Raw genomic sequence first — 12,065 nt, 5'->3', positions numbered from 1 at the left:
CCTCGTACTGACCTTGGCCTGCTACTGGACCTTGCTCTGCCTGCTGCACTGGTACTGAGCTCAGCCTGGTTCCTGACCATGCTTTTGCCTCACGGTGTATGACACTTTTTTAACCACTTGATGTCCATAAGATTAACCCCCCCCCCCCCTTTCACGACCAGGCCATTTTTTGCGATATGGCACCGCGTTACTTTAACTGACAATTGCGTGGTCGTGCAACGCTGTAACCAAATAAAACATATGGCCTTTTTTTCCCACAAGTAGAGCTTTCTTTTGGTAGTATTTGATCACCTCTGGGTTTTTTATTTTTTGCACTATAAACAAAAAAAGACAGACAATTAAAAAAAAAAACAATTTTACCTTCTGTTATAAAATATCCAATAAAAACATTTAAAAAAAAAATCTAAATTCTTCATCAATTTAGGCCAATATGTAGTCTGCTACATGTTTTTTGGTAAAAAAATCCCAATACGTGCATATTAATTGGTTTGCGAAAAAGTTATAGCGTCTACAAACTATGTTGCAATGGACATTCTGACACTGACAGACACTTTTGACACTTTTTGGGGACCAATGATACTTAGACATGTGCCAAACGAAAAAATGTGTTTCGTTTAATTTCGATTTGGTATTTACATAAATAACACTTAGTTAAATGTGTTTAATTTGTTTAATTTGTTTTCAGAATTAGTTTCCATTTGAATCTAATTCCATTCGAAATCGAATTTAGAAGATGGTTATATTCTTTCTATTCCATTCTATTCTATTGTTTTTTCTATTCTATTCTTTTATTTTCTGTTCTAGTCTTTTCTATTATATTCTATTCAAATTTATTCTATTCGAAATTAGAATTTTCGGAAAACAGTTATATTGTTATATTCTTTTCTATTATTTATTCTATTCTATTCTAATTTTTTATTTATTTTCTATTCTAGTCTATTCTATTCAAATTTATTCTATTCAAAACTTGAATTTTATATTCTTTATTTTCTGTTCTATTCTATTGTTTGTTTCTATTCTATTTTATTCTTTTATTTTCTATTCTATTCTAATCAAATTCAAATTTATTTTATTAGAATTTTGGGAAAGGAAATGGTTATATTCTTTCTATTCTATTCTATTGTTTTTTAATTCTGTTCTATTCTATTCTGTTCTTTTTGAATTTATTCTATTCAAAATTCGAATTTCAGGTTATATTCTTTTTATTTTATTCTATTCTATTCTTTTTTTCTTTTCTTTTTTATTCTATTCTATTCTTTTTTTCTATTCTATCTTTTTCTATTGTATTCAAATGTATTCTATTTCAAATTTCAAATTTCAGAAGATGGTTATAGTCTTTCTATTTTATTCTATTCTATTCCTTAATTTTCTGTTCTATTTTATTCTGTTCTTTTATGTTCTGTTCTATTGTGTTCTGTTTTACTATATTTTTTTTCTATTCTATTCTTTTATTTTCCATTCTATTTTTTTCTATTCTTTTATTTTCCATTCTGTTCTGTTTTACTCTATTATATTAAATTTTTTATTTTCTGTTCTATTCTTTTCTATTCATTTTCTATTCTTTTCTATTCTATTTTATTCTAATCTGATTAGAAAACAGTTTGAATTTGAAAACTATTATGCCCCATACACATGGTTGGATTTTCCAATGGAAAATGTGTGATAGGACCTTGTTGTCGGAAATTCCGACTGTGTGTAGGCTCCATCACACATTTTCCATCGGATTTTCCGACACACAAAAGTTTGAGAGCAGGCTATAAAATTTTCCGACAACAAAATCCGTTGTCGGAATTTCCGATCGTGTGTACACAAATCCGACGCACAAAGTGCCACGCATGCTCAGAATAAATAAAGAGATGAAAGCTATTGGCTACTGCCCCGTTTATAGTCCCAACGTACGTGTTTTACGTCACCACGTTCAGAATGATTGGATTTTCCGACGTCTTTGTGTGACTGTGTGTATGCAAGACAAGTTTGAGCCAAGTTTGAACATCCGTCGGAAAAAATCCATGGATTTTGTTGTCGGAATGTCCGATCAATGTCCGACCGTGTGTACGGGGCATTAGAATTTGATTCGAAAACAATTTGAATTCAAATTTTGTCCAAAATTTTATTTTGTTAGTTCGGATTTGTTACTATTGTAATTCAGAAATTTGTATATATCCGAAATAACGAAAAATTTGTCTGAATTTCAATTTAGAATGTAGCGAACCGCACTGTCACTGTACTAATGACACTGGCTGGGAAGGGGATTAACATCAGGGGCGATCAAAGGGTTAAATGTGTGCCTAGCCTATGTTTCTGTGGACTGTGGGAGGTCCTTTGCAGAGACACAGGATCCATGCCCTCCCCACTGACAGAACGTCAATCTTCCTTGTTCACATAGGCAGACTGCCATTCTGTCTCTGTACTGAACAATCAGTGGGTGCCCAGCGGACATCGAGTCTGCGGTACCCGCCAATCAGCTCCTGCTGTGTATAATCACAGTGGGATCGAGCCGCCGGCCACCCGAAAGAGCCAGATCACGTGTATATATACATGATCCGGCGCAGAGGTGCCGCCCTGTAGCAGTAAAACTGCTATAGGATGGACCTTAAGTGGTTAGAAAAAATAATAAATGCACATTTTTTGCAGATAAAAAAGTGTGCATTTATTATTTATTGTAGTAGGAGCCAGAAAAGCTTTGCACCAGCGATTAGCAGATCACTGATGCCATGCAGGTCTCCTGCACTCTGTCAGTGTACATCCTGTACAGGTTAAGCTGATACTCCATGACAGGAAGCCTCAATGAACTACCACCGCTCTCCACAACACCATTGGTAGTTCATTAAGAACTACAAGCTGACAGCCGCTAAGGATATCTAGTCTTGTAGTTCATTCTCACACAGAGCTGTGTGTATGAATGATGCAGTCATGTGGGTGGAACCCCGCACAGCTGCGCTGTTTTCAAACAGTGACCGCTAGTACAGGGATCTTCTCCCCCTACTGCTTTCTTTGTTTTGTTGTCTTCTACTTTTGAAATAAAAGAATAAAAAAAAAAAGAGAAATTGGAAAGAGAATTCATTGGATATTCCAACAATGTTAACTAACAATGTCACATGTTGACATTGTTGGAATATCCAATAAATTGGAAAGAGAATTCATTGGATATTCCAACAATGTTAACTAACAATGTCACATGTTGACATTGTTGGAATATCCAATAAATTTTCTTTCCAATTTCTATATAAATTTTTGTGTTAACAACATGCTTGTACATCATTAAAGTATATATACAGTTTGTATTATAATCCAAGGCCCTGATGAAGCGGGGTTACCCCACGAAAACGCGTGGGTAATTTTCCTGGATTCTGCAGCCAGGACAACAGCACCCCGGACAACTTAACTGTAACTGTGTTTTTAACTAGTCTTGTCTTCAATTTTTAAAACAAACCCTTTGTATATGTAAAATAAAGATTTGTTTATATTTTTTAAAACTTCCTTGGTTTGTGTATTTATCAGACCCCACAAGGTACATGTAAAGTCCCACATGATTTTGTTCTAGCATGGTACATTATCCTTTAAGTTTTTAGCAAAAAAATGTGCGCTCACATAATAGTGTGCCAGAACCGGCACCCAGTGTATCCAGCAATGCTGCAAATGCAAGCCGTCTCTGTTCTGATTCCCGCAACCGCGGTGTGCATTCCACCGGAGGGATGTGACGTCACCGGAAGTGATGTAAGCGTCCTCCAGACCCGCCTCTAGCACCGCTCATTTATTAGTTGCATATTGTCTGCACCCTGAGTAGCTGATCCCTATATAGGATCCAGGCTTCATCTGTCATGATGTGTAAACCCCTGGAAGGGGTCTTCAGTGTCTGGGTTCCATAGGAATGGACCAAGGCCATGGATCTGTATGGCACCCCGTGCCTAACTGTGAGCAACATGCAAAGTGCCAAGGTGAAAACTCAAACAGAATCCAGCGCCCAAAGCGACCTTACAGGTCATGCTCGTGGTCTGGGTCTGGCATCCAAGGTTTTACTGAGGTTGCACTGCTTCTACTGTTGTATTAGAAGATAGTGTTGATTGAAGAATCCAAAGTAAAATAATAAACTGCCATAAATCCAGTACTGTCCTGTGCCCTCCGCAGTGTTATCTCATGTAGTTTTATGTTCCTACCCAGGTTATCTCTGTGAACTACAAAACAACCCCCCCCCCCCATGTTAGGGACAGGAGAGGGGTCCTGTAGTCCTAATATATTTAATGTCCTAGGGTGACAACACTTTCTCCATAGATTTTGGGGAACATGAGTGACACCCAATAATTTATCATCATTTTTGCATGTGAAAAAGAGTCATTAAAGTGAATCTAAAGGTAAATGTATTATTTGTAAAAAATAATAAACATATTATACTTATCTGCTCTGTGAAATGGTTTTTGCACAGGGCAGCCCCGATCTTCCTGCATGGCCTGCCTGCTCCCAGTCTTTAAATCATTAAACAAAAACATTAATTAGCCTTTAACCACTTGACCCCCAGAAGGTTTACCCCCCTTCATGACTAGGACATTTTTTGCGATACTGCAAAAAACGTATTTTAACTGACAATTGCACGGTCGTGCGATGCTGTACCCAAATAGAATTAATGTCCCTTTTTTTTTTTAGAGCTTTTTTTGGTGGTATTTGATCACCTCTGCGGTTTTTATTTTTTGTGCTATAAACAAAAAAAAGACTGACAATTTTGAAAAAAAAAACAAAAAAAAAAAACAATATTTTTTACTTACATATCCAATAAAAATATGTAAAAAAATTGAATTTCTTGATAAATTTAGACGAGTATGTATTCTGCTACATACTTTTGGTAAATCTACTAGTAATGGTGTTGATCAGCAACTTATAGCGAGATTGCGATGGACATTCGGGCACTAACTGACACTTTTGACACTTTATGGAAACCGGGGACACTAATACAGCGATCAGTGCTAAACATATGCACGGTCACTGTACTAATGATACTGGCTGGGAACGGGTAAACATCAGGGGCGATCAAAGGGTTAAATGTGTGCCTAGCCAGTGTTTTAGTGTACTGTGTGGGATTGTTTTTGCGAGGGCAAGTAATCCATTTTTTCCCCGCTTTGCGGGGAAATAAAATCTATTACTTCCCTATGACAGGACAGGGCTCTGCCTTGTTTACATAGGCCAGAGCCCTATCCTGTGTAAATTCATGACGATTGCTGGGTGTCGGCGGTAATCCATTGGCCGCCACCCCTGTGATCAACATCTGCTGTGTTTAATCAGCGTGTGACCCCTACCCGGAAGTGTCAGATCACATACTAGGTACATGATCTGGTGCAGCCGAACTGCCTTGTCACTGTATATTTCGGTTATATGCTCGGCAAGTGGTTAACCACTTGCCGACCAGCCGCCGCAGTTGTACTGCGGCAGAATGGCTTCGGCCTGTGGCCACTAGTCTCGACACTATCCCCTATTTTGTAGACGCTATAACTTTTGCACAAAACAATCAATATACGCTTATTGCAATTTTTTTTTACCAAGAATATGTAGAAGAATATGTAGAAGAATACGTATCGGCCTAAACTGAGGAAAAAAAATGTTTTTTATATATTTTTTGGGGATATTTATTACAGCAAAAAGTAAAAAATAATGCGTTTTTTTCAAAATTGTCGCTCTTTTTTTGTTTATAGCGCAAAAAATAAAAACCACAGAGGTGATTAAATACCCCCCAAAAAAGCTGTGGGAAAAAAAGGATGTCAATTTTGTTTGGGAGCCACGACGAACGACCGCGTAATTGTCAGTTAAAGCGACGCAGTGCCGAATCGCAAAAATTGCTCTGGTCTTTGGCCAGCCGAATGGTCCGAGGCTTAAGTGGTTAAAAGAGCTTTTAAAACAAACCCTCACTGAACAGCTGCCAGGTACTGTGGAGTAATTCATACTTAAAGTGCTGCAAAAACTGCCGATAAAACGCTGGTCGCTTTTGTGGCGCTTTTAAGGCACTAGTGGTGCACTTTTTCAAGGTCATGTGATGTGACCTTAAAAAAAAAAAACGAAAAAAAGAGCTGTTTTGCGGTGCTTTTGAAGCGCTTGTAAGGCACTTTGGAAGTGCTGCCCATTCATTTCAATGGGCAGGGGCATTTTTGAGGCACTTTTTAAAGTGCTCCAAACATGCCCCAATGATGCTGCTTGCAGGACTTTTTTCACCACCCTGCAAGCGCACCGCCCCAGTGTGAAAACATCCATTGAAATTCATCCATTGAATGGGAGGCAGTTTTCAGGCGCTATTTTTAAGCACAAAAGCGCCTGAAAACCGCCTGAGTGTGAATCCGCCACTGCGACCACTTTTATGTGAAAGAGGATCGCCCACTGTTTAAAAAAATACCGGAGTTATGGCCATAACCACGATATATAACGTCAAAGTAATGACATATATATATTTGCAGTGGGCGGTCCGGAAGTGAACAAGGTTTCTGTACATAGTATTATAATTGTAAGTGGGGGCTGCCATAAATAAGCAAGTTTCCCCTCTTTTAGGTCTCTTTCACACTTGCAGTAATGCTTACTGCCCTCTGAAAAGCAATCTGCGATGGTTTGTTTTTCAGAGACTGGTATAGCAGCAGCTGACAGGTGTTCAGGAGGTGCTACTGCCACTTCCTGATGAATAACTATATACAGACAGGAGGATATGGCTGAGAAGTGTGGTAGCTGTGTCAAAGCCAGGGTCATGCAGGGGAGACCAGGCAGAGGAAGCAAGCCAGGACAGGAGAGGTACACAGGAACAGGAACAAGCAGGCAGGTGGAAGAGGAGCATCAGCATCAGCTACACGGATCAGGGGCACATGGGCAAAACACCAAGGCAAGGGGCAGTAGCATAGAAAGAGCTAAATATCCTCCCAGCAACCAGCATCAGGTGATAACTAATTAGTAAGAGCTGCTGGCTGCTGAGACACTCTCTGGGGGACCCCAGAACTACAATCTACAGGTCTGGGAGCCACAGTGCCACCAGCAGGTCAATCCATTCCTGACATTCTGTATGTATAGCCTCTGCACAGTAAGGCTGGCCATACATTATACAATTTTCCTGTACAACTTTCCTTTAGATTTACCAAAACCATATAATAGGAGGTCAAACCTAAACACTTTTAATTTGTATGCAATCAGGCAGGCCCTTGTACTACATAATTGAAGATAAATCTAAAGAAAGTTCTCTTCTCTTGTCCTGTATGCATAGCTCCCAACCATCCCTGATTTCGAGGGACCGTCTCTGATTTGGAACAAAATCCCTAAATGTCCGTCTTTCCCCCCTCATTTTGATCAGATTGATATAAAATGCACTACTTATCTATCAAAAATTGTTTTACATTGCTAAACCTTTCATCCAATTTCTAAATTGCTGCATTTGTAAATTCCAAAAACCAAAATAACGGAATAGTAGTAAAATAAAAAGCACTTGTGGGTTTAACCAATCATTTTTTTTGTACAATTCTCCTTTAAGGGGAGGTGGACGTGGTAGGGGGTATGTCCAATGCCTACCTACTTTTTCTAATAGGTGTCCCTACATCCCATTGAGAAAGTTGGGAGCTATGTGTATGCTGGGTGTAATTCTCAGCATCTGTTCTTATTCTGTATGTATGGACTCTGCACAGTACCAATTCTCTTGTTTTGTAGGCTGGGCATAACTCTCAGTATCTGTTATAATGCTGTTTGTATGCATCTGACCCTCTACTCTCTATGTAAGGTGAAAATCTGTTCCTGTCTTACCACACACAATATGACTAAACCATTCAATACTTGCCCTTTTGCAAGCTCCTTCACCAGGACTAACATCTTCTCCCCAGCTTCTACCTCATCTGGGGTCTTCAGCCATCTTGATTTGCCAGCCCGGGATGACTTAGCTCCCATGCATGTGCACAGAAGTTCATCCAACCCTGTACCAAGGTGTGTCAAGAATGTATACTGAGCTGAGTAGACACAGGTAATTGTATACAGTGAGGGAAAAAAGTATTTGATCCCCTGCCGATTTTGTACATTTGCCACTGACAAAGAAATGACCAGTCTATAATTTTAATGGTAGGTTTATTTTAACATATAAAAAAGAGTGTACAGATCAGGCCTTCAGTACACTGCTCAGCGCCAAACTATCCCGCCACTCCTGAGTATCCTTCGCAATATATAAAAGCAGAAAATAGTATTTTGTAATAAATATTAATAGCAGTGATGCTATAATCCCAAACTGGGATCTAATGAGGTAGCAGCCGTTTGAAGTACAGTGATAGATGTTCCCATACAGTACAGTGATAAAATATTAAAAAGCAAAAACATATAAAGAACAGTCTCATCAAAAAAAACAGTCCAATGTTAAAACAGTGCTGGATAAATGTCCAACTCTACAAACAAGTATATTCTCAATTATGACGATGTAGCAAAGTGAGTCTATATTGGTGAATAATCCTAGGTAATGGCTTGCATGTGCACCCTACACCAAATCCCAGTCTTCACCACGTGAGGCACTCTTCCCACAATGGGGTTTAAACTCACCAAAACGTTGAAATAAACAACATTAGTCAATCATTTCTTTCAACCAGACTCCCATCATCATCTTAGAAGAAAGCATGTTGTATTCCAAAAGGGTTCATAAAAAACACAGAGATGCTTACATAGCGTAATCCTGCTTTATTAAAGATACCCAAAAATACAGCCAACCATACTTCTAATCTGCATACATTTATCCACTGTTATTAAAGCATATCAAATGCAGAATGTGTAGTCACCAAACCTGGTCCCAAGCCCGGCCGTGTTGCATACACGGCGTTCGCGACTACTTCCTGGTTGGGAACAGCTGATGGTGAAGTGCACTCGTCACTTCCGGTTACGCCGTAGTAGCCAAACACGGACGCGTTTCGTCACTTCCGACTTCAACAGAGGCCATGGCTAGACGACGTTTAAAACAGGAGTTATATTGTCCCGCCTCACAAATGACTGGGCAATCCAGCGCGCAACATCCATTCTGATTGGTGCACTCCAGAGCGGTGTCTATGCACGCTGAATGTCATCTGCTATACAAGGACAGCGAACTCCATGCTAATACTGCACATTGGGTTAATAATGGTCACATAATTTAATCGCGACCACACATACTAACTTAGACATGTCAATATACACATATTATATTAAAATCGGAGATAATATCAACTACTATCCCAAATTAAAAACATCACAATTGCATATATTCATTAGACAAAATCTGCCCTTCACTAGAGATATAACATAAAATAAGGTAAAAAACATGGTTATGTGTAAAACACAAACTCCAATGTATCTGGACAAGCTAGTTGTGGATAATATTTAAACCTTATTCATAATAAAATATTAATAAAACTTTATAAATGTTAAAATTAATAAATATGATAAAAAGACTGATTTATGCATAAAATAACCATAATCATATCATAAGATTTTCTCAATCATAAAATTAAATTAATGTCTTTCAATAGTCGCTTATAAAACAATTCATATCTAGGTCAACGTTCAACCCTTTTGGTGATAAAGTGTCAACTAGAAAAATCCATTGGGTCTCTCGTTTGGATAATTCCCTTACTATATTAGATCCCCTCCATGATGGTTTGAGGTGATCCACACCCCAAAATTTAAGTCCGGACGGGTCCTGTTTATGGAACAATTTAAAATGTAGTGAGAGATTGTGGTCTTTAAAGCCTATTTTTATGTTTGCCACATGTTCTGCAATCCTAATTTTTAACGTCCTTTTTGTGCGACCTATATACATTAATTTACATGGACACTCCAATATATACACTACCATAGTTGCCAACATTGTAAAAAAAAAATGTGGGACACTTTTGTGGCTGTAGGCGGAGCTGTCCAATAATTAGGGGGTGGGGCATTCGTCAGCAGGCGTGGCCTGGCAAAAACAGACAAGTGCGGCGCGCAAAGCGCGCCGCGCCGGAAAATGGGTGTGGTTTACGCGAAATTGTGGGCGTGGCTTAAATGGGCGTGGCTCTAGAGGGTGTGGTTAGAGTCTGAAATGAATGAGGGATGGAGAGGGGGAGAGAGGGGGAGAGAGGGAGAGAGAGGGAGAGAGGGGGAGAGAGAGGGAAATGACGGGACAGCAGCCCCAGATCCTACACAATAGAAATATGTGTATTCTAGAAAGTTTAACAATCAGCAGATAAAGATACTCCAAACACCTGGTGTTAATGCTTCAATCATCCCGGCACCATGGTTGTTATAGTGTCAGGATGATTGAAGCGCATTATTTCTATTATTATATTGTAATATAAAATGAAATCATTCAACTCACCATAATGCAGAATCAGTGGGATCCCTGAGCGTGTCACCAGCCACGTCGCCTGCCACCAGCCCTCCGTCCTTGCTTCAGATGTCCGAGCAGAGTCCGTCCTTGCATCAGGTGCCCCCAGCGGAGCCCCCCTCACATCAGGAGTCCCCGGCGGAGCCCCCCCTCACATCAGGAGTCCCCGGCGGAGCCCCCCCTCACACCAGGAGTCCCCGGCGGAGCCCCCCCTCACATCAGGAGTCCCCGGCGGAGCTCCCCCTCACATCAGGAGTCCCCAAGGGAGCCCCCCTCACACCAGGACTCCCCGGCGGAGCTCCCCCTCACATCAGGAGTCCCCAAGGGAGCCCCACTCACACCAGGAGTCCCCGGCGGAGCTCCCCCTCACATCAGGTGTCCCCGGCGGAGCCCCCCTCACATCAGGAGTCCCCAAGGGAGCCCCACTCACATCAGGTGTCCCCGGCGGAGCCCCCCTCACATCAGGTGTCCCCGGCGGAGCCCCCCTCACATCAGGAGTCCCCAAGGGAGCCCCCCTCACACCAGGAGTCCCCGGCGGAGCTCCCCCTCACATCAGGTGTCCCTGGCGGAGCCCCCCTCACATCAGGAGTCCCCAAGGGAGCCCCCCCTCACATCAGGAGTCCCCGGCGGAGCTCCCCCTCACATCAGGAGTCCCCAAGGGAGCCCCCCTCACACCAGGAGTCCCCGGCAGAGCCCCCCCTCACATCAGGAGTCCCCGGCGGAGCTCCCCCTCACATCAGGAGTCCCCAAGGGAGCCCCCCTCACACCAGGAGTCCCCGGCGGAGCTCCCCCTCACATCAGGAGTCCCCAAGGGAGCCCCACTCACACCAGGAGTCCCCGGCGGAGCTCCCCCTCACATCAGGTGTCCCCGGCGGAGCCCCCCTCACATCAGGAGTCCCCAAGGGAGCCCCACTCACATCAGGTGTCCCCGGCGGAGCCCCCCTCACATCAGGTGTCCCCGGCGGAGCCCCCCTCACATCAGGAGTCCCCAAGGGAGCCCCACTCACATCAGGTGTCCCCGGTGGAGCCCCCCTCACATCAGGAGTCCCCAAGGGAGCACCCCTCACACCAGGAGTCCCCGGCGGAGCCCCCCCTCACATCAGGTGTCCCCAGTGCCCCCTCCCTCACATCAGGTGTCCCCAGTGCCCCCCCCCACTCACATCAGCTAAAAATTAGGATTGCAGAACATGTGGCAAACATAAAAATAGGCTTTAAAGACCACAATGCCTCGCTACATTTTAAATTGTTCCATAAACAGGACCCGTCCGGACTTACATTTTGGGGTGTGGATCACCTCAAACCATCATGGAGGGGATCTAATATAGTAAGGGAATTATCCAAACGAGAGACCCAGTGGATTTTTCTAGTTGACACTTTATCGCCAAAAAGGTTAAACGTTGACCTAGATATAAATTGTTTTATAAGCAACTATTGAAAGACGTTAATTTAATATTTTATGATTCTGGTTATTTTATGAACAAATCAGTCTTTTTATCATATTTATTAATTTTAACATTTAAAAAAGTTTTATTAATATTTTATTATGAATAAGGTTTAAATATTATCCACTGTTGGTCGAAGACAGGCGAGTGGGGACTGGATAAAACTGAACCAACAAACATTGTAGAGATGGGGCACGCTTCATTAGAGCTAACATTTTTGCTGTACAAATGCACAAAAAATATTTTTTTGCCATTGTCCAAATTTACATGTAAGTTTGGATGTTTTAAATAAAGTTGGTTGAGTT

This window comes from Aquarana catesbeiana, linkage group LG05 (genome assembly GCF_042186555.1).
Source record: "Aquarana catesbeiana isolate 2022-GZ linkage group LG05, ASM4218655v1, whole genome shotgun sequence".
Taxonomy (NCBI): domain Eukaryota; kingdom Metazoa; phylum Chordata; class Amphibia; order Anura; family Ranidae; genus Aquarana; species Aquarana catesbeiana.
Note: the sequence above shows the minus strand (reverse complement) of the source record.